Source organism: Aythya fuligula, chromosome 7 (genome assembly GCF_009819795.1).
Source record: "Aythya fuligula isolate bAytFul2 chromosome 7, bAytFul2.pri, whole genome shotgun sequence".
NCBI classification, from domain to species: domain Eukaryota; kingdom Metazoa; phylum Chordata; class Aves; order Anseriformes; family Anatidae; genus Aythya; species Aythya fuligula.
Window position 1 is genome coordinate 12,650,490 of NC_045565.1, and position 24,112 is coordinate 12,674,601.

At 41.3% G+C, this 24,112-nt stretch overlaps 1 protein-coding gene across 6 annotated transcripts in view; it reads right to left on the reverse strand.

Annotated features, from left to right (window-relative positions):
* The window catches only part of ZMIZ1 (zinc finger MIZ-type containing 1), a 299,337-nt gene that overhangs the window by 207,242 nt on the left and 67,983 nt on the right, over positions 1 to 24,112 (reverse strand). The window lies entirely within an intron of this gene.

The window sequence follows — 24,112 nt, forward strand, 5'->3', positions numbered from 1 at the left end:
TCACCAGGGCCTAAAATTTCACTGTATCACAACAAGTTTCAGCAGATGTATGTTCCTATACCTGGACTCAACTGTAGGTCCCTTGTATTTGATAAATTAGGGGATGAGCTAAACTTCAACTTGCCTTGTAGCAAAACCAGCAATAACTCAAAACCTTTATTTCGTAGAGAGAAATTTCAGGAAAAATAGGTTGTTTAAAAAAAAAAGTAGTAGAGGCTTTTCCTGCCAATTACTTGCAATATTTTTTCCTGAACTGCCTACAACTACTTCATGGTAGACTGAATGATTTCTAGCCTTTGCTGGAACGTGCTGCTACTGAAAGCCATCAGTGCACGGTCATCCTTGTGTAGCGGCCTCAGCTCAAGGCTTCGCGCATCATGTGTCATAGGTAGACCGCCACTGTACAGATTACTATGTCAGGAGCACTGCTTTTTGGTTTTCCTTAATAAACCAGACTGTCATTCAGAGCAGGACAGCAGCCGCTGTTTGTGAGCAGCTCTGCCAGCCCTGCTGCAGCAGAGGAGACAGCTTCCGAGAAAGGGACTGGACAGCTTGAGGTGAAACCAGCTGAGATGTCCTGAGGGAAGCCAGGCTTCCTCGTGAGCCCCTGCCGGTAGCCACGCTTACCCAACATGCACACCATGTCCTGGAACAGCAGCCTGCCTTGCTGTGAATCAGCTGCATTCCAACTTTTACAGAGGCACTTGCTGAAACCTCCATTTCCTTTTGTCTTGCTGGTCTTGTACTGCTGCCATTCCAGACTGGTTCTGAAAATTACACAGCCTTCTTCCAGGAGAGCTTTGGCTTTTGGAAGAATAAAGCGGGCTGTCTAAGCAACATCTGTTGCCTTTGCAACAGCTGAACTGATAACAGGTAAAAATGGTTGGAGTTGAAATATCCCCTATTTACACAGACAATCCCAAATGGTTTTATCACACGATGGCAAACACCATTAAAGCTGCCTGTATTGCAGCAGTGCTCTAAGCCAACAATCAACCTGGTAAGTACATAAAACAAAAAGAGTATGCCTATAATCAAAAAGGACAAGAAATGACAGCGAATAGGACTACACCTCTTCTACATGGTGGGATTAATTGAGGTCCCGTGGATACACAGCCAGCATTTCGCCAGTGCCTTATGCACAAAGCCCTGACCCCCGCTATGACAGCGCAGGACAGCCCGCTGGCTCACTCCGGCACTCTGAGCAGCGGTCTCCGCTTTTGGAGAACTGTTAGAGCCAGTGCTCTGATTTCATGGCCCTCAGAAAGTGAAAAATCTTAAGTTTATTAGTAAGCCAATTAGCATCTTGCTAGCACCACCTTCATATTTAATTATATTTAGGATGTAATTATCAGGAAAGGCTTTTGTCAATACCCTCACTGCTATTAGCAAAGTCATGCCCAAGGAACAAATAAGGACAGCATATGAATATTATTCAGAGCAATTTGAACCATGTGAACATTACATTGTATTCATGTCATGTCTCTGCTATCTTAATTTTTTACTTTTTACATTACAGCATCACATGACATCTTTTAAAAGCTTCAACAAATTAAACAGCATGATAGAAATATTATTGCAAAGGAGACTCTTGGTTCTATGCAGGCACATAGATTAGACTGACATATTTATCCTTTCTGACATTATAAAGCCATTAAAAGGTAATCTTTCTTACGTTATCTTGAATTAAAATGTTATTTTGAAATTAAAGACTCAAGTCCTAGAATTAAAGTGACTGTTGTGTGGAAATCTCACTTGTCTCTATTTTTTGTTAGCGCGTTAGAAACAAAAATCTTGAAAAATATAATTCCTGTTTCCTAAGTGCCTCAAAGGTGTTTTCTTTTTTTAAAAAAATTGCTCCTCCAGATCTGTATGCTTTTCCAGAGAAAAGCTGGCCGAATTGCAATAATCAAGCAAGTTCTTCCTCGTAGTGACATGCAAATCCATAAAACATCTCCCGGCAAGTCCTGCAGAAGACAATGCGCTGAATGCCCACAGATCAGCCACTCTGCAAACCGTACTCAGCACAGGGATGGAAGCAGTCTGTGGCCAGCTGTACCAGCAAAACCCTCGTGACGCGGAGCATTGCACAAGGAGCTCTCCCTCCGCTCAGAGCAGCAGCTTCTCCGCATGGCAGCACACACAGGCAGCCTGGATGCGAGTCAGCGAGCTGGAAGGGAGCATCTCCCAGGCCAGGCTCCTTCCCTGTGTCAGCACAGGCATGCAGGGCAGCAGTTCAAAACGAGAGGTGAACTGGAACAAGAGGTTCATCACACGGAATAAACCAGTTACTTCCCCGAAGTGCCATGAGCTGTACTCGTTAGGATGTGTGTGGGGATCGGTAACCACATGGCAGGGCTGCTTCTGGATGACAAGCCTTCCCCCGGGAAGTGTGCGTGGTAACCTCGGCTTAAACACACAACTCGTACACCCATGCCACAGGAAAATTTCTACTTCAGTCTAAGAAAAAACACTGCAACTAATCACATCTTATTTTTATTTTTTTTCAATGTATTTGTAACACTTTTCAAAGGCTACACAGTCACTCAGAACATTTATCTTGAAAAAAAAATATTTTTTTCCTGCTAAAAATTGTTCTAGGAAGGCAGCAGAGCTGCAGCCTTGTTTGCCACTAAGTTGGGTGTTAGAGCAGAAGAGTTGGGCTGAAGCAGAAACCCCTGTCTCCAGCAAAAGCTAGTGTTCCAGAAAAAAATGCTGCCCTTATTTCTATTATTTGTTTTACACTGATATCTACAGACCCCTTGCCAGATACCAAAGCGAACTACAACACGCATTCTCCCAGCAGAGATTTATAATCTAATAACAGGATATGGCATAGGTGAAGAGACTTGTCCAAGGTCACATAGTAGATACACGGCACAAATAAGGATGTCAATACTTCCTGACACTCTTTCTACTCCCTTGCCATCTAATTCATGTTCCCTCCCTACACCTTTGATGACAAACAAGCAAAGAACCTATTTAAGGCAGCAGGAGGGGGATGATCTCACGTCCGCTGTTAGACTGTGAGCCCTTTTTGCTGATGAAATAAAAGGTTCCCATTTATCTTTAAAGGGAACAGATGCAGGTATAGTCTTTATTTGCTACTACCAAGAGATCAGCACAATTGATATTCCTAAATTTAATTTCAAATCATAAATTGAATTTCACAATAAACATGCATTAAAATTCCTTTTAATTAAAGATTGGTACTTAAAATAGCAAAATCTACACCAATCTTCCTTTTGTGATATTTCTTGCTGCTAATTCTCAACAGCAACGTTTTAAAGAGATCGAAAGCATTAAGAAACATAAGCTTAACTATCTGCCTTCCCTGCCTGCCTTTGTTTACCATGTAAATTGCCACCCACACACTTTCCCATATAGAGCACAGTGGGGTACTATTCACCAGCACAGAGCTTCAGCAAATGCAGCTCCTGTCCCCAGCAGGATTTAAGGTTATGCCTGGAGTTCATTCTTGAAGTCATATAAATTTATCTGGGGGTAACAGGAAAAGGAGGCCTGATAAGAGCCACTGAGCTAATCCGGCTCACGCCTCATGGACCTGGAGGTGGGGGACCAGGAGGAGGCTTGGAACAGAAAGTGTACAGAAATGAGCTGATTTCAGAGATAGACATTTCAACCACGTGAATTTGTGTTTCACTGGGGCTCCTTAATGACAGATGTAACCCACATGCCACACTATGAATCTAAAATCGTGTTAAAACAAGACACTGAAAATAACCAAAGACCCACAACTGTGTAGGCTTAAATTCCTTGAAACAACAGAAATTACTGACGAGTATTTGAGCGTTTTTGTCTTTTGGTCTGATATTTTCTTTCAAAAGCTTTACTAAATAACACTCGGCCTCAACAGTCACTACAAAGTACTGTCCTACCACTCCAGAGACCCAGCAAGAGCACTGACTGTCGCTGACTTTCTTGGCGAAGCGTCCATGTGGACGCTCATACATGCTCAGCACCCAGCTCTGTGCCTGCCGGTCAGGGTTTGTGGTGCGGGAAGGAGCAGCTCGCTGCTGGCACTTACCGTCCGGGCTGGGGAGGAAGAGGGGTTACGTCAACCTCCACATGCTGCAGCTTTGCTTTGGTGAAAGCACTACCAGAGGAGAAAAAATTTAAGGCCTCTACACTGCTGTATAGCACAGCCTGCGGAGGAATAAAAATAATGAAACAAAGCCCCTCAAACTTCACACACAAAAAAACATTGTATTCCACAACCTCAAAGCAGGGCTGTTGCAGGAGAGGACAGGCACTAAATAACACACAAAAGAAGTTCCAGCATCCACTTCTGTGATTTACTTGCTTTTAGAGGTTTCTGTGTGTATACACGCACAACCCAAACCCCTACATTCCTGCAGAAGCCAAAAAAACCAATGCACATCATACAAACACACATACATGTATGTCTAACTACAGGTATGAATGTTTACTACAGCTAGGCTAAGTTTACAGTGCAGGGAAAAAAAAAAAAAAAAAAAAAAGAAAAAAAAAAAAGAAAAAAACCTGCATTAGACCACATAAAAACATGCCTGTATAAAGATTTTGAGGTATTACTTCTCCAGTTATCCTAGCAGTAATTTTTGTAATTTTGAATTTACATCATGGGAGAATCCCTTCTAGTTTCAATTAGTAGCCTTTACTGCCTAAAAGTCTTCACTTTAATCTAATTTTTTTCTAATTTTTTTCTTCCTCCAGTGAAATGTTTTGCCATTAAGCAAAATGGAGGATTAGGAATAATCACAATTAATGGAGCAAATGTTTGTATAATAAAATCATGCTTGTATCAGCAGGCAAAGCAAAAGACTGAGGACAGCTTCTCCACTCCTGATTTTGTACTGCGCAGCCTCAGATATTACAGGAAAACAATTTAGAGTGAAAGATTATCCTCTGGCTCTTGATCTGGCATTGTGTTTACTCAGGACAAACAGAAGTGATGTTATCCCAAGTGACATGTTTAGCAAGCTTGGAACTTATGTTTTGTTCTGCCTCTTTCTCCTTCCCTCCCTCCCTTTAAGGGCAAGATCTTGGGAAATAAGTATTTTTATAAGGTCTGATTATCAAGGCTTTTTTCAGCTGTGAAATTAAGCAGTAAGTTTCCCATTGTCTAGTTATCATATTCTTTCAGGGTTGCAATGGGCTTTTAGTTTCCTCTTCTGAAACTATTTCCTATTATCCCTTTCTCTATCATTCCTGCCTTAAAATATTTTGTTCTAAGCATCAGAATGTATCAACAGATTAGACTACGGGCTTACTACACAGTCTAAGTTTTACAGAGATGATACAACAGTAAAAGCCACCTTCCAACTTTGATGTAAAGAGCGTTACATGGGAGATGCATAGTCAGGCTGTAGCTGCTGGGAATGTTCGAAGTATTCCCTCAAAAACCACTCCTTCAATTATTCATGGGTTAGCTGTGCCCCCAAAGTGGTATCCCCTGTGTACGGCGTCTAAGCAGGAAGCTGCAGAGATTGATCAAATCCCACAGGGGAAGAAATGAGTAAAGGTTGGTTGTCATTGAGAATTTAATGCTGTTCTTTTCATTAGAAATCATTCCTTGCAGAATAGATGGAAAACAGCTTGTGCTGTAAGAATCAGCATCTAGCAAGGGTCTTGTTTGCAGTGCTGAGATAACTACTGCTGCATGGAAGAAGCTGTGCCTGGGAGTTTGACTGGTCAAATGTTAAAGATATTAATTTTGAAAGGAAGGAAAAGTCAAGAAAATGCCAATTTAATAATCTTCAAAAGAATTCACTGCATAGCTCAGGAAATACTGGCAGAAGGTAGATGCCTTTATTACAAGGGGAAGACAAATGAAAACACATATTGGAAAAAGAGAGCTTGCTTTCCTAGCATCCTTACTGCGAGTCTTAGAGGCCTCTGCTGCCATGTGGTCAGAAGGACATTAGCTGGCTCCTATCCGTTTTGCTACCACTGAAGTTTTAAAACGTACCCTAGTGGTCTTGCTTTAAGATCTAAAGCTCAGATTGTTTTCAATAGTTAATTTTTGGTACTTTGAAAAACTAGTAATACACAGTATTATGAACACTAGCTGAAGCAGTGTTTCCAAGTATTCTGCTGTATTTGTCAACAGTCTCTCTTACTTGTTTTCATTTCGATCTTCTCTCTCTGCAAGTGTGTGGGCAGTATACCCAAAACACTGCACTTGAACTACACAAGCCGTCTGCACTTCACTGGATTTGACTTCCCTCCTCAATTAAATGAGACCACTGAACACCATTTTTATATAAATATTTGAGCATACCATGTTTATTTGAAAAAAAATATCTGGAAGGACGTCAGGGCAAAACACTCCTCTTCCTTTCTCTTACCTCCCAGGTGCCTGTATAATGGGTCACCATATAATAAATCTCTTCTTACTGTATTTGCCCTGGAGCTGGAAGGCACAGGGTACACTTGGGGCTGTAGTTTTCATAGACTAAAAAAAAATCCAACAAATTTTAGATGATAGCTGCACACACATACACATACATGTAGTATGCTTTGCTGATTCTTTAAACTATTTTAATTGTATTTTTATTTGGAGTCCCAAAGATAGACCTAGATTGAGTTTATTTCTGCCAGGATGTCTGTACAATGTATTTATTGGGAGTAATATGTTGTGAGATTAGAGTTTCTTTACACTATCACTTCAGATTGTTGATATTAGCATCACATCAAATATGCAAAAATGAGGATGGGTGATTTTGGGAATCGGCACAAGATTACACCATGCCATGACTAGTAGATTTTGCTTGTTCCACAAAGGCAAGGTCCAGATCTGCTCCCACACAAATCCAGGCGAATTTGCATTAGAAGCTTTGGTTTGGACACACCATATACTAATTAGTAGCAAAATGTACAATCCACATGCTAGCATACTCGCAGCTGTTCAGCCGAACAGTTATAACGTGGACACATTGTCAAAACGAGAGCAGCGATTGCTCAGCGTTTGGGTTTATTCCATGGTGCCTGCTGGAGGGCAGCAGCCCACAGCCAACACCATCACCACCGTCCCTCACGCACAACCTCTAGCAGGCATGCCAACACGGCAGCTGGCTTCTCCGAGTCCCCTGATCCTAATGAAACCAACTGAGAGAAGTAGATAGCCAGCTGCCACCAGCTCCTCCACCAGCAGGAAGCCTGGACACAGACCATCTCGTGCTCCCCATAACAACCGGGCACAGAAAAGTTCCTGTGCCAGCCTCCGTGTACTGCAGTTCCCGTACAGCTTCTACAACAAAGGACTTCAGAGCACTTAAAGAAAAAACAAAGAAGGCAACATGGTCTTTAGGGACATTGGTTGCAAAACTGACTTGTGATAAGATTAGTTCTCTCAGCTCTACACACAGCAGTCTTTCTTTGGCCAACAATGTGCGCCACAACCACATGAATTATTTTTATGGATGAATAGTGTTTTACAGTTCAGGTCTTCTGAGCTACACACTGAGTCAAACTATTCAGCGAATACCAGTTCCATCACAAAATTCAGGGCCTGTTTTGGCTGGTTCTCCAATAGTCTAACAAGGAGATTTGGTCATTCTTGAATACACACTTAAAGTGGTTACAAACCCGTTTATAAGGGTACTTTGGGGATTGCTTACCTTTTCTATGTGCTGCTTCCTTACTCGGAGTATGCAACCAGGCACAGAACAGACCATTGTTGATGCTCTAACCTCATGGCTAGCAGACAATGAATAGCAACTATGCTCCCTACTCTCCTTCCTCCTCTCTGATCCCTCAAAAGAAAGCCCCCAAACCAAAAAATGCAGTTCAATATACATTTTCAGGAAAATTGCTTATGCTAGATTATGTACAACTCCCTCATTCACTGACACTTGAACAAAGAAACCCTGCTTATCTGCACACTTCAGAAAGTAATAGGACCATAAGCATAATTTTATACTCTGATGTAGTCGAATATTTTGTGTTACTCAACAGATTTTTTCCTATGGTGTATTCTCAAGCATATATATACAACACTGCATTGTTAATTACTCCATCAGTTTTAAAGTCTGTCAGGATTCTTACCTTTTATTTTTAGCCACTTCCAGTACTTTTGGTCTGAGTCTAAACCAAGGAGCAGAGGACGTAGATTTCTATTAATCAATCAATGATGGCAGTGGTGGTGTGTTCTAGTTTTTCATTCTGACTGCAAAGCAAAATTAAAAGCTATATTTTGCAAATTTACACATTATGCATTGTAGCAGCAGCTGGTGGACTGCTGCTGAGACAGACCGTCTTCTCCCTTCCAGTCCCCTGTGACTGGGATGGAAGAATTACAGGACAGCACTAGCAGCTGCTGCTGCTGCCCGAGAAGCAGCAAGCCAAGGGCTCTGGAAAAATAATTGGGGAGGCGGGGGAAGGGAAGAAGGGGGACAAAGAAGTTGGGGAGGGGAAAGCATTGCCAAGGCTGGCTACACAAAAGACACATTGCACCTTGCCTTGAAAAGAAACAACAAATTAACTGCTTTGGGCTTCCTTCAGGAGGCACAAGGCTCTTACACCTTCATGAGACTTCGAAACAGTAATGATTTTTGATAAGGACTTTTAGAGATTAAACAAAGTGAGCAAAGGCAAAATTCTCTGCAGTCAGATGACTGCAGCGGTTTGCTCTTGAATCCTCTAAACATAACGCAAAACATACGACAAGCCCCCTTCCTCACAGCTTTTGAAAAGCTCTGAGACACAATCGTTGTGCGGAGCACTGTAAGATAGCACACACACAGGCTACAAGTCAATTCATGCCCTGTCTGTCTCCCGTAAAACAGGGAAAAACCAAACCCCTTCTCGCACACGTGCAGTCACAAAGGTAAGTAAGGGACGACTCCAAGACATCCACGTGTGAACAAAGATCACTTACTTTATTAGATAGGAAAGTGGAACGAGATGGAATTAGGCCAGTTTGTGAGAACGCTGCTCAGTGCAGCTGCTCAGCTCATTCACGGGTTTGGTCACTTCAGCAGTGTCTCAGTGGGGGCACGCAATGCCCACTCATGCTACTCACCACACTGAATACAAAGGTCACCTCCAGAGGCCTGTAAAACACCAGCAGACCGACTGACCAGACAACACCTGCCCGCCTCCCAGAGCCTGAACTACATTCACCCTGAAGCTTTCCCATTTCCTGGTGTATCTCCCAGGTTCAGAAGCTGTGCCCACAGCTGATCCCACCCAAGGGGTCACACGCAACAGGCCTCTGTGAGCACTGCTGTGGTTCCGCTCAGATCACTGCCCCTTACGACAGTAACTTTTAGTTTAACAGAACTAACCGAGGCACACTTGTTTTTGAGAGGTGCAGGTACAACCCATCACGCCACGACAAAACCCAGTCCTGCACCTTGGCGTTCCTTCTACTGAGTGACTTGAATGCAAGATAACAAGTTTGTCACCAGTGGGCACTGCTTCATTCCCAAATCTTTGAGGGCAGATGAAAAATTCTGGGTTAACTATCAAATTATGGATTAACCATTAAAAACAGATTAAAGAAAACATTCTGCTATTCCAAATAAATCAGTAAGTAAATAAGAAAGCCACCATGGATGTTGCCTTCTATGCCCTGTGCACAAAGATTTGATAGGAGGACATACATTCATAATTCTATTCCTGTTTGGGAGAATATGCTTCAGCTTAAATATATACCTCAGCTTTTAACTGCAGAACCTGCTTTTATCCAGTATATCTGGTCATTAAAAACAAAACACCATCAAATGTTCATTGAATTAATCTCACACACAAACGAAGGAATGCTTAAGGTCACAAGAAAGTACTGCTGGCTGAAAGCGTTTTCATTCGTTTTGTCATGTGTCAAACCCCTCTCCACATCAGCCCAGAACTCTGCACACAAAACCAGCACCATTACAAGCAGACACAGGCTTCTCTGTGTTCGAATTTCACATTTATTCTGGGAAGCTATACCAGTGATTGCTATCTGGAGAAACATCTTTTGATATATCATCAATTTCCTGAACAACATATCAGTTTATTGAGTGGGGCTTTTCAGACTCTGGTATCTCATTCAATAGCATTACGCCTCACAATGTTTTTGAAAAACTATGGTTATAATATTGAGATGCCTACAGAAGACACTTCCTCAAAAACCTAACCACAGGTATCTGCTGCTCAGATTATCAGGGACTCGACATGTCTAAAAGTTTTTTAAAAATTTAATAAACCCTTCCTCCTTAGCATATTAGACCTTATCTTTTTTCTAAATCCAGAGACTATCTGCTGAAAACACTCGTGCATGTGTCTGAGATTAGGCCCACCATCGTTTTTATTTTTAATACATACAGGAAAGAACTCTCAGCGTTATTAAGCAATTCTACTGCTACAAATGCTTCACAATTTACCACCCAGGCCTGCTTTTTCCAGGCTGTACTACCTACTTCAACTTACAGCAAAGGTATTGGCCTCAAGATGCTCACCATGCAATTTCCTTCAAATCTCATTCTGTGGTGTTTTTTGAAATTACCAAGTCCAAGTTTACTAAAAAAGTATACATGGACAAAGTAAAAATAAATTGTTTTCCTCAGAACAGGTATATGAGAAACCACCTCGCTGAAAGTGTGGCCAGAGTTACAGAACCACCAAATGGCTGGGGCTGGAAGGCTCACATTCAACTCAGTGTCCTCCAGGCCCTTTTCCTCCAAGCTGGGTGTCCCCCCACCACGCACTGGTGCCTGGGGCTGCTCCTCCCCAGGTGCAGGACTTGGCTTTTCCCTCGGCTGAATTTCTCCACCCTGTGTGGGTCCCTCTGAATGACAGCAAAGCCTCTGGTGTATGAACCACTCGTCCCAGTTCTGTACCCTCAGCAAACGTGCCCTGTCACTGTGATCACTGATGGAGATGCTCAACAGTATTAGAGCCAGCGTCGACCCCTGGGGTATGCTGCTAGTTACGGCCTACAACCAGAGCCGATGCCACTTCACTAGCAATCTTGCTGGCAGGCAGAGCTGAGGGAGCCAAAAGTAATGGCACAGAAAACAAATTACCCTTTTACTCCCACCAGAGCATTTGCAGATCAGAGTTGAACAGTATAATGGCAAGGCACAGCTGGAAACAGATATTTTCTAGCTGGTCATGTTGTATGAAAAAAATCCTTACAAAACATCTAGTCCCAAGAGCCGTCACTCTGACATTTACCTCAAGGATATGCATTTCTTGCAAGTTTCCCTGGCTTTTACTCAGTCAGTCTTTATTCCTCACGTGAGGAAACTGGTGAAGTCAGAGGAACAGTGTAAAGATTTGCAATGAAACCATTATAATCATACATCCAAAGAAAACGTAACTTTTGCCAGAACAACTCCTTCATTTATAAAAGCTTGTTTTAACTTCAGTTTTCTGTACAGTTAGACCTGAAACCACTTGCATCCATGCACTACAAAAAGAAGTTCAGTCATGACGTGAAGGTACAGTGGCAATATGGCTTATGGCACGCGTTCAGCATTCATGCCAGTTTATAGCTTTCCGAGTGAAGACACAGTCTATATCACAGAAATACCAGGGTTAAATTGCACAAGAGTCTTGACTGTCCTCCTAAAAGACCTAACCAGTTAAGGAAGAGTATAGCTCTTTTCCCCTGTAATTCATTAGGAAGGATTTATAAGAACGGCTTGGCTTATTGCCGCAAGACAACCAAGGCACGTGGCCTCAAAAGACCCAGCGTCACACACATGGAAGCAGAGGATCAATAAGGACCGGTAAATAGGGTATAATGACAACCTGCACCTGGAGCAGCCTATTTCAGATATTGATTTCATGTGGCTCCATAGTGAAAATATAAGCCAGGCAGGTCTCTTCCTAAGCAGCAGCTCTCTCAATGACATCTCAGTCACTTAAACGTTAACTGAAGTTACTCATCTCAGCGACTGAACCATCTCCCTCTCCTCCCTCCTTTTTGACCCAAAGCTACTTTTGAACTCGACCTTCTTTCAGTCTCTCCAGTAAGAATGAAGCCTTTGATTCTTCTGGAGGTTTGGCACCATCTTGGAGAGGTGGCCATTGTCTACTGCTCTCTGCAAAGGAGCGCTTTTTGCTTTCCCTCTATTATCTCTTTGCCACTTACTTTTATTTATCCACAATTCACTTGCTTCATTTACTTAACCAATTGCTATACCCGCATGTCTCTTCCCCTCTCGGTAGGGAGGCCACTGCTCCACAGCACAGAAACTTACGAAAAGCACTTACTTCATGAAAATGCATTCAGCACATGTTAGTAGCAGTAAGCCCAGTGAATATTTAGTAGGAGTGAAATCACTTAAACACATACAAAGGTATTTAAGGTATTCTGCCATTTGCTCCAGTTTTAAAGATTGAGATATCTACAATTCAAGAACACAAGGAGTTTGTTCTGAAGATGGCCTCACCACACACATATTTTCCTAAGACTTTTGAAATCAGAGAGCGTGCCTGTATTTTGCATTTCATAAAAATATGTACAGTCTCTACAACTGAGCAATTATTTCACATTTCATGCAAAGGGCATTAGAAATACAACACCTGGGCTCACACATTTAGCCTGAAGCTTCAGAATGATAACATGCTTTGTGTGTGGCCAAAAAAAAGTATCAGCTGCAAACGTGGTTGTGCATATATTTATATGTAAAGAAATGATTTTACTAGCTATGGAAGACAAAGACAGCCCTCCCAGTGCTGTATGTTGTCACAGGTGTATTACTGACTAATATCAAAACAGATTCCAGTCCACTAATCTGTTTTCAGAAATCCAACTCCCTTGATGCAACAAAATGAGCAAGTTTGGTCAATTCCCTGGTTTCATGTATGAACCTATAATATTACTAGATTAGGAACCACATTATTTATTGATAATTCAGACTTTTTAATAAAGCATTATTTGAGACTAATATATACATCCCTGCACCACACTGTTGAGGAAGGGAACGAGCACTGTAATGAACCTCCACAGCAGACCCTATTTTTAGAATACTCTCAAATTCATCATTAAAGTTTATTCTGTGCAAAGAACCTTTGTTCCATAAAGAACTGGAACGTAAACTTCAGTTCTATTTCAGACAAACACTGTTACTAGTTAAAGCCATTCTGTAATGACTATTAAAAATGAAAAACAAAAAACGTTCTTTTTGTGCCAGAGCTATTACTGAGGTTCCCTACTAAGGAACGCAATCATTGGCTGGATGTCTAGCCTGTTATATAATTACTCAGAGCTTATTATACACACACAATCTTATAAAATATGTGGATTATGCAAACAATCCTACTATATTGATATTTCTCTGACCAGTCCTTATAAAAAGCTAGAGACACAAGTTGGTTTGCCAAGTTTCTGGGCAAAATCAGCTGGCAATGGTTCAAACTGAAAAGTCACAATGGATGCCACAACATGGGCAAGGGTGCTGAAGCCTGTAACCCAGATGTTTGCCCTCACTAAGCTGGGAGGAAAACAGGCTTTAGCCAGGTAGCATCAGTGAAATCATCAAGATTATTTTGGTTGAGAAAGGTGGAATTACATAAACCTAAGCGCAAAAAAAAGTGTTGCAGCCCCAGCAAATATATTGAAAAGGCAGTAGAAGTGACATAGTAACATGAACTGTCAAGGCCACTGTTCATTTCTAGTGTGTAGGGCCTACAGTAAACACTGGTTTAGAATATTAGATGGAACTGCAAAGATCTAGCCCAGCCTCAACTTCATGGTATTACTCACTACTGCAGCACCATGATAACAAGCACATGCCCCTAATATAGGAAAAGGAGTCTCAGAAGATTTCCAATGTTGCTTTCTTTAACAATACAGCTGGAATAAAGTTCAGTCAACAAAACACAAGCCCATGGCCTTATGACATATTTCCTCAATAGCAACACAATTACTTGTGCTGTACTAACAGAAAAAGTGTGATTTACATCTATTTTTACCTACATGTTTCTAGAGAGCTAGTATACAGCTGTTTCTCATGTATATGTTTCTTGTACTTGCAAATGTAATCAATATTTTACATTTTCTATTTTTACTTCAAAATGACAGCTCATAGGAGTCATTAGTAACTGCACAGATCAGTGCAGAACCACTCTCTGGAGAGTTCCTTGTCTACACCCATTTTTCATGAAATCCCACTGACTTTTAGTTGCCACCCACCAGAAATGGTGGGACAGACTTGGGTTTTAGTGTACATCTTAAAATAAAAGCACAAACCTAAAGCAACATCAGAGACAGCAGTCCACAATATTTTTACTGAAACTTTATCTTTTGTGAAAGTAGATGTTTTAAACCCCCAAAACAATTAACGTGAAAGTTTAGTTTTTACTCATGCAAAAAAGTACAAGACCAAAAAAGACCAAAGAACACCCTGTGCCTCTGTTGTTCTCGATGTAACTTAAAATCCAGCATGGATAGTATTTTAAATATTGTTGCATACTGAATGTCAGACATGCAACACAGGGTTAACCCAGTGATCCACCTACCTCAGGATTCTGTCTCCAAGGATGATGGGCAGGGCACAAAAACCACTACCTGTGGTTTATGTCTCATTTACTCCCCCAGCATCCACTGTTGTTACACAGATGAGAACATCTGCCTCTTTTGGTACCTGTGGACCTGTAGACCATAGCCGTGCTTAACCTGCTGGTCTGCCTCCACAACCTCCTCTGGCAACAGGTCGGCCAAGTGATATAATTTCTCCATGTGCACAGCCACTGCTCCTCTACAAATGAGCCTTGCAACATTCCCTAACAGAGAAGTTAAGGCTATTTTTGGAAGGAAGGCTCATAAAAATCAATTCCAATACCTTCAGCAGTGCTTTAGAGCACTGGCACGCAGCAGCCAAACACACCTCTTGTCCCTGGGATTTTTCTAAGAAATTCCCATCACACGGAGTGCAGCAAGAAGATAACAGGAATTACCACAGAGGAACTTGGCCAGTGCTCTAGGCTAGAGGAAAACAAGCTGTTCAAGTAAGCTAACTGTTGCTGTTTTATTACCCTCCCACCACTCTGAGCACAGAAAGGGTACAGCAATACATCCTATTCACACGACTGTGACTCTGCTGGTTGAAAAGTTTTATCAGCCCCTGACCAAACAGCAGCTCACCGTTGCCATTTCCACCACAAGAAGTTAGATGTCACTTTATCTTAACTTGCCTTAGCTGAACATTTTGCTGTTGTTGCTGCTATTGTTTTCATTTGTTCCAAGCATCATTATCCCAAAAGTTGTAGTTAAAACTCAGTGAAGGAAAGACAAGAAGGAGTCACATGGTTAAATTTATTTCCTACCAGCCAGCTGGGCTGCTTCTCTGATGATCATCTGTTTCTTGCGGAAGGAATGAACAAAAGCTACTATTTACATGTTTAAACTAACCCGGCCCAGTTTGTCCCTAATGGTTCACGGAATAATCGTATGAACCATCTAGCTGGCAGGTCTGAGTGGCAGGAGCTTCTGCCAAAGGCAGCAACGGGCTGCCGAGAACGCATGCTTTTCACAGCCTCATCTCTCCCTCTAAAGTCAACCGTAGCTGTCTGAGCGATGAGTACATTTGAAAAGAGGTACCAAAATAGTTCCGATGGGCCACATGCATGATTTTATAATGAGTTTCTAGGGTACAAAGAGGAGATAGGTGTCTACCTCCCTTGGTGCATTCAATTGCAGAAGAGTGCCCCTGCCTTTTCGAAAGGTTAGCATTAGGCATCTGCTCTGGAAAACATTCGTCTTAGATCTCAGCATTTCCCATCATTCTGGACACCTGCTGATGCCTGCCACAAAAGCCAAATACTCAGTTTAATGCTTATCTATCAATTGCTTTGATTCATACAGGAAAAAAAAAACTCAGTACAATGTTTTCTCCGCTTACATCACCAACCAGCTGAGCCATCTAGATCTATTATTCCCCTTTCTTTCAGTTACCCTCTCAGCATTGTTGACAGTGCAAGCAGTGCACAGGTGATACAGCAGACTGAGACAGAATAGGAACATTGTAGTTAGGAGTAATATTCTCTTTTTATATAAAAGAAAACCCCTTATTTATATATTTGGAGATGCAAAGAAACACAGATTATATGATTCACCCTTGACATTTTGCCAGATAACTTAAATCCTGTAATATGCCCCCTAATGACCTGAATATAATACCGTGGTGTTACAGTGTCACTTAAATACTGCAGTGCACTTCCACTGGCAGTACAGTCTGTGGAGTTAATATGTAATGTACAGGATTATACTGCCACTAAAATATTACTTAATGCTGCTGAAATTTCAAATTAATTCTGGGAGCTAAATCATTATTCAACTCTGTCTTTGCAGAGATACATTCCCCCAGTTGTTCTAATAACAGCAATTTCAGGACTAAAAGGTTGGTACTGTCTTTTGAGGGTTGCTCAACTGGAGAAGTGGCCTCTAAACTACCAAGCAAATTAATGCGCTGGTGCATGGATGCTTGTGACCAACAAAATAATTTGAGAAAAAATGGGTTTAAATGTTAAGAGCACTCATAGCGATGTGCTCATAGCATCATTGCATTATTTCACGATAAAAGGAGAGCCTAGTCCAGTTTTCTCTGGATGTTGATACGTAGGCACTCACGTGTTCCCTTCCGCCACCACACTGCTCCACAGACAGGAGATAATATTTGAGGAGACAAATTCTTGCTGAAGTAAACAACGCAACTGCTGGTAACCGATGAAACCAATCTATGCCAGCCAAGGATGTGGCTTTCAAGTCACGCTGAGTTCCAGTTTTCCAAACCTAAGTAAACAAACTTTGCCTTTTTACTGCACTGTCTTGTTGGTTTTTTATTTTTTTTCCTACATAATTCCTGTTGCCAGCAAGCATTTTATACGTTTAAGTAACCGTAGCACTTAAGTCCTAAGATGAGCAGATCCTTGACGCTTCATTATAACCCATGTACAAGTTCATTTGCAAACACAGGAAATCGGGGAGAGAGAGAGAAAAACAAAGCGTGGACTTAAAGGCAAAGGCAGACTTCTCCTCTGAAATTCTGCCCTTGTGGTTAGATTAGCCTCTCCCAGCTAGAGCACCGGGTTGTTCACTCCTTCTACAGCCAAATGCCTTAAGCCTGGGAAACGTTCCCAAGAAATACTGTAAAAGAAGTGGTAAATGAGGAACAAGATGGGGCCAAATACAGGGACTGAAAAGAACTTGTGGTTTTAAGTCTACATTTGGAATAATTAATCCTTTTCCTTATTAAAACCGTTACCTACTTCCTCATTCATTAATATTGCCCTTATTTACGCATGTAGCCAGGCCAAAGATTTTCCCCTCCCTCCGAATATAATTTCCTGCTATTGACAGACACTTTCAAGTGCTGGATATGTGTATGTCTACATGGCATATTGCAGGCAGAGGCGAGCCTTCTTGGCCACCATCCAAGCCAGCTGTAAATGAGCCAGCTCCAAACTGGAAGCTGTGTAAGCACAATTAGCACAGCAGTAAGCCTGATCTAACACATCCTGCCAAGAGACCGAGCTTATTAGCTCAGGCTCAACACAATGCTAACGATGGGTACGGCTCTTCTGGTTTGGCTCCATACAGCATGTGGCCAGCTGAAGATGAGCAGATCAAGCTGGCATCTGCTCACAAGACACGGTGTAGGTACACGCTGTCTTGGGGTACACCCTTCCACTGCAAGGTCTATCTGCTTCCTTCTGCATGAACTCCAAAATGCTTCGAATGCAAACCAATGGGACAAAAGTTTGAGGTCTATGAAGACTGAGTGCAGATGGATGGAACAGGGATCTCCAGGTGAGAACTTCAGAGGCAGTATGAGAAAAAAGGGACCAGGTAGGTGTTAGGCATCAGATAGACAGGAAAAAGGCAACAGAAACACCAAGGGAAAGGGAGAGCAAAATACTGCATGACTCTGAAAACTGATAATGGGAATCATGAGCATTCCACCTCTAGTTTATTGGCTCACATCAGATCCAGTGCAGATGGATTTCAGGTCGCGTAATTGGGACCTGAAAAATAAGAGTTCTTCTTCTTCTACAGTTTATAATAAAGGAGCAGTGATAATCTAGTGGTTGGCACTAGTTTACGAGAGAAAGTTAGGAGTTGAGAGGAAAATGAGACAAAAAGCGAAGGGCAGCAATTAAAATTATCACCGAAAGGAAAATAAATGGATAAAAAAACACATTGTAAGAAAAGAGCCTGGAGAGACTGGGAATGTTTACTTTTAAAAGGTTATTAATAAAACAGTCATTGCAAAACTATATTAAGCAGAAACTAGCCAATAGGAGTTACTTGGTGAGCTTCTGCCCACCCAGTACGAGAGCACATAAACAAGAGGAAATTCCATTAAATTAAAGAAGTGCCACATTCAAAGGCAACAAAAGGAAATACCTTCTTATTCAACATGTAATTATATTGTTGAACTCCCTGCCACCAGACTGCTGCTGTGACAAACACTCGGTATCTTTGAAAGGTGTTGTTCGTGCCTGTTTTCTTTCTCTTACCCTACGTGCCAAGAAGTATTTTTAGTTCTCACTTACTTAAGCTTTCTGCTGTATGGGACAGGTAGAAGTGGGCGAGAAGAGACCCCACGTGGAACTGCAGACAGGCTCTTTTGCGTATTCACATCCTAAAGCTGAATGAGGTTTATTTTCACTTGTGAGATTTTAATCTACTTTCTGCACACAGAAGTTTTCCATGGCTTGCTAGCTCGGTATCTTGTCTTTGAAAAGCCTTTGTTTGATCTGTAGTGCAAACTGCATGTTCTCAGCAGAGCACAGGTAGTTTAAGTACATTGACCTGAACATCAGTTTAGGCTACACACCTGCTGGCATTTCACGTGGTATTTCACACATGCCAATACCTAGATTTCAGTCATATTTATCTTCAGGATCCAAGAGAGCATTTGAATCACTGATAGGTGCTTGAAAGGATTTTTTCTTTCCTTTTCCCCATCCTTTCATAAACTTCTAAAAACATTGACAAATCAGGCAGAATTAATCATACCAGGTTAAGAGATGGACTTAGCTGTAGACAAAAGAAAAACTGAGAGCTAAGATTACACTCATATTGTTCTTTTGTCTTGAGGAGGAAAAACATTTCTCTCTTCCCACTTGAAGGCCTCAAAAGGAAAGCTATACTATCAGAAATATCAAGGCTTAATGAAATGTGTGAAAAAAACAGTTGTACCTTGAATTTTCTAACTTCAGTAATAATAAATAGAGGAATTTAAACTCAGTTAAGTACTTTTCAATATGAAATACATTGAAAAATTCTCAACAGTATTACTATTGCAGACCAGTTCAACTTATTTAAAATCGGTTAGCCATTTAGAAATATATAAAATCCATTATTTTCAACTAATTAATTTCAGACTCAGTTCTGGAGAGTCACAACATATGCATACACATACATGTATATAATATACATATGCATAACCTATATGTGTCAAATTAACCCATCAATTCCCTTCTCTATGTATGCTTTTATTGAAAAGATGCAGATTTTTGGCTGCTAAAGCAGTTGATCTAGAACACCCCAGAAGAACACATTTCCAATAGCTGTAAGAACACACTGAGGAGATAAACAAGATTAAGGGGAAAAGGGTAGGCGGAGAAGTAAAATAATTGCTAGTTAGCTATAAATATTTTTGTATTGAACAAAAATAAATATTCAATCAGCGTATTATTTCTTTTGGAAGTACATCTTTACACAAAAATGCAAGCTAGCATCCTTCATAAGGCTGTAAGGATCTTGTCCGTATCACCACAAAAGAGTTCTAGCAATCTCCAGTGCGGTCACATGGTAAGTAGAACATTTCCATACTGATTTTATTTAGTTTCCTTCAAAGTAATGCAATCCATTAAGAAGTAATAATAATAATAAAAAAACTCTGAAGACTTCTGCTAGAAGAAGTACCTCAGAGTAAAAGGCTTGTCTATACTGGATATATGTACACGGCTTTTTGTTTAGACAGAGAAAAAACAGGATAAATCACAATGTGCTTGCAATAAGGTTCTTTCATTTTTAACCAATACTGGTCAATTCAATACAGGTCAATTCATCCAGATAGAGAAACCTTCATTAAAAATATAGTTTATTTTGGTTGCTTTTCACCGTGCTGAAGTCATGTCTTCCGACTGTCAAAGGCAATTAAAAACATGGTGCCTTTGAGCACAAGTTTCCATCCTGATTCCCTTTGGCCTGCCTAAACAAAGTTTCATTATAAAGACTTGGGAATTCCTAGGTGACAAGGGACAAAACCCAATGGCATGGGAAGCACCATTCAGATATACACATTATCACCACATAATTAACTGGAAAAATTCTTTGCACTTACAAGGGCATAGAACTTATAAACCAGCGAGATCCACTGAGGAATAAAACAAAACACTGGAACATCTCCAAAAAAAATTAAGTTCTTGTACACTGTTTCCATTAACTTACGAGGTACATTTGTGTCCCTTTTTCACCTAAAATTTGCTACAGTGCTACAGCATTTTACTAACTATCAAAGCACTGGAGACAACATTGGGAAGAAACTCAGACATCACTAGCATTTTACTCCATTACACTGAATGAGATTTCTTGGGTGTTTCTCCCCATTTCTGCATGTTCACTTGGAAAAAGCACAGACAAGCAGAAAGCGCCTAACTCAGAAGACAGTTTTTGAATCACGTCTTGCTTTTTTTTGCACAGAAGATAAATACCAGTGCTCCTGAATTTCTCAGTTAAGCAGCTTGTTTTAATAGCGTGTTTCTCCTCACATACAGCAGGCCCTGTGCCTTTGGGGCTACTCAGCTCCACGCCATTCCTGCTTGCCCGACTGCCCTACCTGCAGAGCAGTGCCCACAGCCACTGACAGCACCCATCCAGAGGACTTGGCCAATGACCATGGTACAATTCCTATGTCACAGCATCCAAGATTTTTCTACCTGCAAGCTCTGGGGAAAAAATGGACTCTGCACTCTCCACCTCACCCTCCGACCCCGAGCAGGCCTCAGCCTGACCCGAGGCCTGTGAAGCAGCAGAAGCACAAGCAGAAGGGGCTCAGACAGTGATTGCTGTGCCCCACCTACCTACCCTTACAGCATGGGAGCACTTCCAAAATTACCACTACGGCTGCCTCAACCATTTCTTCCCACCTTTAAGGAGGGAAAACACCCCTCTTTTCTTACAGCTATTTCTGTCAGCAAAGCTGTTTCTAGGGGCTGATTTCCCTTCCTCACACCTCCAGCCTTAATTCCTGGCACATCTTTGCCTTATTCTTTCTTCTTCCTACCCAAAGACATTCCCAACCATTTGATTCACTGTTTTGCACATCTTCCTTCTTTGTTTTCTGCTGTTGTCCAACATTTTTGTTGCTTCCTCAGCATCCACTGAGACGTGCAGAGAGCAGCAGGAGTCAGCCAGCACTGCACTAGTGGCAACCAGACATCACATGTTATATTCAAACAAAACAGAAACCTTATTTTAATAAGGTAAATGACGCTACACTTCTACACCATGGCAATACCCTTAACAATCAGTCACTGAAGTCCTAAAGATTGGCTTCAAAAGGTTTGGTAGGATAGAGGAGGAAAGAGCGAGGAAGTCCTGTTCACATGCTGCACCCAGGCTCCTGTCCCATCCCTGATCTGCCCAGGCTGCTCCTTGGTGTGCTGCTTCTGGGGGAGAATTTGGAAGAAAACAACCACCAGCACCACAAACAAAACCACTCTGTTTCCTAGCTCGGTGACAATCTGCGTGCCACCTTTCTGTAACTTCTGGTGCAATTATTAACCTGACTCAGCAACAAAGCCATACTGATATGGTTTTAAGATGTCGACTGAGCGTGCACTGAGCAGCTCCTGCAATACACAGCCACGCTGCTCTGGCCATTTTCTCGGCGGAACAGCTGAAACAAGCAGGTCCTGCCTCTGGCCACTTCTTATCAACTCCCTCACACTGCCTCTCCCCACTCCTCCCTAGCAGTGTCAGGGCAGCGTTAAGGCACTGTGTAGTGAATTCAGTCAGTTAGGCTAAAAATACTCCATTCATCCTCCCCCTTCCTGCCCATTTTTGCAGGGTTATTTTTAAGATGGATCCATTCTCTGCTCTTGTTCAACAAGCAGCGCAGCTTGTCTGGAAGGGGAAAGGCAGGAGTGGGAGGAGGAAGAGGAAGATGCATCTCTTCCAGCCCAGGGGTGCAGGAGGCACTGCAGGGTCTACTTCAGCCTGCTTTGCCTCTAAGACCTGCCACATCCATGACATTACAGGCTAATACAGGGCTTCTCACAATCCATGCCAGCTTGAGTTGGTGTTTGCAAAGTCTCAAAAGGAGCCTGTGCTATTCCTACAATTAGAAAGAACAGGTTTGCATAATCTTAACCCTCATATCCCAGGAGCCAGAACTAATTCACTGCTTTTCTAATTTGACTTGGGGATTCTACACTGCAGCGGCAGGACTTAGGAAATAGCTCTTCACTGTAACCTCGTTTGAGTGATCATCTTTTGTTTGCATTATTCCAGTTTGCAAGATGACAGCTATCAAGTCAGATTACAGAATGCCACTCACAGTGACACATGCCAAAAGTAAACCATTAAGACCACCTAAACAGTGGAGTTAGGCTTAATATTTAGGTCGCCAGGAATTACGTTCAGTAAGAAATGCAGCAATAAAAAAAAAAAGCACCATGTATCTTAACTTTTTTCTTTAGAAATTGGTTACTATTTGATAGGAATTTAATAATAGGAATTATTGAAATTAATTAGACTGATCTGATAAAAAATTTTGGATTCCTAAAAAAACACACCTATACTGTAATACATTTAGTCTGACAGAAAAAAAAAAAAAAAAAGGAAAATACAAAAAAAAAAATCTTCCTGAAGTCCCTGTTCTTTCTGTGTGTTTATGAAGCCTCCGGAAATACCATGGCAAACATTCCAGCTCTACAGCAGTGAGGCCATGTGACCCCAAGGCACAGCAAGGAACTTACTTCCCGAGTTTCTTCATGGAACAGAGAAGTGAGTTTTAGTTTTACTTTTTTAAACCAGGATCCAAGTCTAGGGAAACCTTTAGCAGATTCAGTACATTTTCAAAAACCCAGTTTTAAAACAGGGTGTTTTCTCTCTTTTTTAAAAATACTTTTTGCATTTCTACGACTGCACATGTTATTTTTATAATAAAAGACCAAAGACTTAAGCCTATATTTACTAGGCATAAAACACAACATACTCTTTAAGGCACTACTAAAAACATTTGCCATGTCCTCCAAATCTCCTGTTACAGTTATAATCAGTACTATTGTATTTCTCAATATTTTCAAGATCTTTTCCCAGTGCAAAATACGGCACAGTTAAAAACCCTCCTTCTTCTAATCCTCCAGTACGATTTTAGTTAGAGCTATTAATAAAAGGATTTATGCATATGAGCTTTGCTAAATGTTACAAAAAAGTACTTAAAATGTGAGCTTGAATAACAACCTTCCATTTTGCAAACAATCGTGTAAGTACTTGGAACTAATCATTTAACATGTAGGAGTATGGATGAATCATAATGTAATAGTTGGGTATCAGTTGAAATATTTGTTTTGTCTTAAAACAAAATAGAACAAAGCAATGCCATACAAAAAGGAAAACAGTTCTGCAGTATAAAAGCACAGCAAATGGCAGGCACACACCACTAACTCGCTTTAGTAGCCATGTCAGAAACGCTTCTAATTATCAGAGGTAAAAGAGGGATGGCATTTCTGCTGGAAGCAAGTTTTACACTTGATTCTTTCCTCTCCCCTCTCTTTCAGCCTATAAATATTAGTCTTACACATTTTTCTCCCATGCAGCTCTTGAAAAGGTTGAGTTTTTCAAGGCTGAGAGCAGACAGAGATGTTCATCAAGAAATGCCTTCGGGTCAACTGTCTGTAGCTCATCAAAGTGCAGCACTGAAAATATGGATGAAGGGGAGGAGGATTATACGAGCATGGTACAGCACATTAAAAAAAAATCTATGCTCTGATGATCATTAGCTTTATCCTTTTGGAAACGGATTCAGTTATCATCCAGGCACCCCTGGTGGTGATGGTCACAAGGGTACCGACTCCTCCCTCCCATTTCAGCTGCATTCAAAACAACTACAAATACATGAAAGTTTCTTTAATGATATTTGCCAATACAAGGAAATGC